Source organism: Eretmochelys imbricata, chromosome 7 (genome assembly GCF_965152235.1).
Source record: "Eretmochelys imbricata isolate rEreImb1 chromosome 7, rEreImb1.hap1, whole genome shotgun sequence".
NCBI classification, from domain to species: domain Eukaryota; kingdom Metazoa; phylum Chordata; order Testudines; family Cheloniidae; genus Eretmochelys; species Eretmochelys imbricata.
Genome location: NC_135578.1, coordinates 17,943,317 through 17,946,401, shown reverse-complemented (window position 1 = coordinate 17,946,401; position 3,085 = coordinate 17,943,317).

Sequence of the window (3,085 nt, the reverse complement as noted above, 5' to 3'; positions counted from 1 at the left end):
CCTTGCCGTAGTATCTGAGTGTCTCATTCAATCATTCCTGTACCATACTTGCATTTACGAAACTCTGTAAACAGCTTTATGACACTGAGGTTTCTCTGTTACTCCACGGCAGCTGGAAAGATGGGTTGCTCGCAGTTTAGAACTGTCTAAGTTAAAATAGACCTATTTAACTAGAAAAACAGATGATGCGTAGCATCAAAGATAAATGTATTTGTTCCTGACTGAAGTTTGTATGTTCAATCTTCGTTAATCATAGTGCAGCAGGCATCCCAAACCAGTCACACTTATCTTCTGAGTGCAGCACAGAATGCTATCGTTCCCCTGGGAGTGGCATTGAACTCCACCACCATCAGTGTGCCTAGTCAAACTTTCCACAGGCCAAGCAAACCTATGTCTTTTTATAAAAAAAATTCCAAAGGGTTGTTAATAATTGAGGGTAGCTTTTCCAAACACTACACAGAGGTTTTACAGCTATATGTCTCCCATTGATTTTACTGACTTAAATCCTGCATGAAACCTCTAAAATAGGAGGGAGTGTGTCCATTGGGTAGAGCATAGGACTTAAAGCATAGGACTTAGAGCATAGGACTTAAACCAGGACTCTTGGTTTCCTAGCTTTGCCACTGATTCGCTGCATGAGCTTGAACAAGTCATTTTATCTTTCTGTACCTCAATTTACCCTTCTGTACTTGGGGTGTTGGACTATGAGGTCCCCACATGAAGTATTTATTTAAAAGTATTATTTAAATATACATCCAGGAAGATCTTTTCCACTCCAAACGTTCTGGGAGAGACATCAACTTGTTCCAATCAGAGATGATGCAAGCACATTCATAAGGTATTGTATATAATACTTCCCAGAATCATTGCTGTTTCACAGATTGTTTTTTATTCACACCAGATTATCCTACTGAATGGAATCTAGGGCTTTCCCTTGCTAATATTTACACTATAATTTGTTGTTCTTGGGGAGAGTTGATAAGTCAATAACAATGTTATCACAATTTAACAGGCAGTTTTGTTTTATTTACACCATACAATTCAAATGCAATGAAGGGTGTGAGCATTTCTCAGTAGTCAGGTTTTGGATGGGCCGTGAAACTATGAGCCCTAATTCTACAGCTGACAACTGACAAAACTCATACGGCCCAAACCAGAGTTTAATCAGCAATGTCTTAATATAAAAAGGGCAGTTATAAAAGTGCATTCATTCCCACCCACAAATCCAACACCAGACACCCTATAAGGCCTCTAAAAATGTGACTAGCTAACAGGAAATAAGATCAGCTATACAGCTGGAACCAGCCAATGCCATGCAGCAACTATAGCTATAAAGGTGTCTCTTTTACATGTATTCCTGACAAAGAGAAATAACATGCTAATTCCAGAGTTCCTCGATTGGGAGGGAAGACCCAGTACAATATACATTCACATAGGTATAGACAATAATGTTACTGATACCATGACCACATAGAATTGTAAAATAAGCATCTTAAGAGTAAGGAAAAGGTCACTGTTCACATAAGTCCTGTTAGCCTGAACTGAGACTGTGTGACCAGCTCACTTGCTCTCTCTACCAAGGCTGGTCAAAAAATGTGGGGGAAAATCCAGCATTTTAAAACATGTTGTGACTTTCTTTTTAAGTCTTGACATTTAAAAATGGGGACCAGTCTGACCCCTCTTTACAGGTGGTCCAGAAAAAAATGCTATAAGAAGGTTACTCCATTTTTTTATATTATGTTTTATTTTATTTTATTTTGCTTTTTTAAAATTCCAGTTGCAAAATTTGAAACCCTCGGCCTGGTCTACTCACTGGTAAAGGGAAGTGAGAGTTGTAACGGGAGTGAATTTAGCAAAACAGCACAAACTCAATGAGTGTCTCCAGTTCATTCATTCCGGTTTCTCTTCACTTGGTCTTGCTATCTTTTCCACCAGATCTTAGGTCTTCTAGTCCCCTCAGGGTTCGGGAACAAATGCATTGTAATGGGATTCTACTCAAGCCCCACCCAAAACTTAATTTCTGCTAACAATCCCAGAGTTTTTGGAAGTTTCTACTACAGTAACCAGCAGTAAATTAATTAACAGTGACATTTAAACACTCTTTTTAGGATTCAGCACCAATATACTATTGAGTTGGATGGAATTTTTCTCTCTCTCTTTGGTCCCATTTACACTACAAAAATAACAGTGCCAGAGGCTCCAGTTACACACTGGTGATCCCGACTGTTAAACAACACAGTTTGGTTTGCAGTATAGATGGGGCCTATCTCTATTAACCATATATCCAAACCATACTACCAGCCTCCTCCATCTGAAGCTGCAACATGAGGAGAAGGGTTGCACAATATATAATCATTTCTATAAAAACCTCCACTTTCAAGGGTAGTAAATGCAGTCACAAATTATAATAACGCTTAGGAGGACTCAGTGCCTCCGTGCCTTGTCCCGCTTATATCAGACTGTTCCATAGTTTTAAAAGATGAACTTCACCAAAGAAGTTCTCAGACCCTCTGGCTTTCACTTGGATGATGAAATGCAGCAAAGCACTGTAATATAGTCATGCCTCAATGTGGTATAGCACAGACACAGTGGTGGAAAAGATCAGAGACCCCAGAAAAGATGTGACCATCAAGTTCTATTAAGTTTTATTAGGACAATTAGACTTTTATTAAGACAGGTCTGACTTAGATGGAAAGAGAACAGTTATGAACACATCAGGACAGCCTCCAGGCCTTTTCACATAAAATGGAAGGGACAGATGGAGGAAAGAAAAAAAAAACAGGTTTTTAAGCAGCATATTTAGGTCCTGATCATGCAAATTGCCCTACCCAGGCAGACCCAGGAGCCCCAGTAATTTCAGTGGGGGTTCACCCATGCAGCTCTCATTGCAAGATTAGGGCCTTAGAATTTGTTCAGGATGCCTGAAGCTTTTAGTTAAAGAGTAAAAATTAACAGCAACATGAAGTCTAGCTCGATCATTAAGAGCCATTTACTTTAATCTTGAAGGTATTTAATGAATCACAGCTTCTCAGGTTGAAATTCTAGTGTAATAACAACCACACCTAGCACACTGACAGCATTTAAT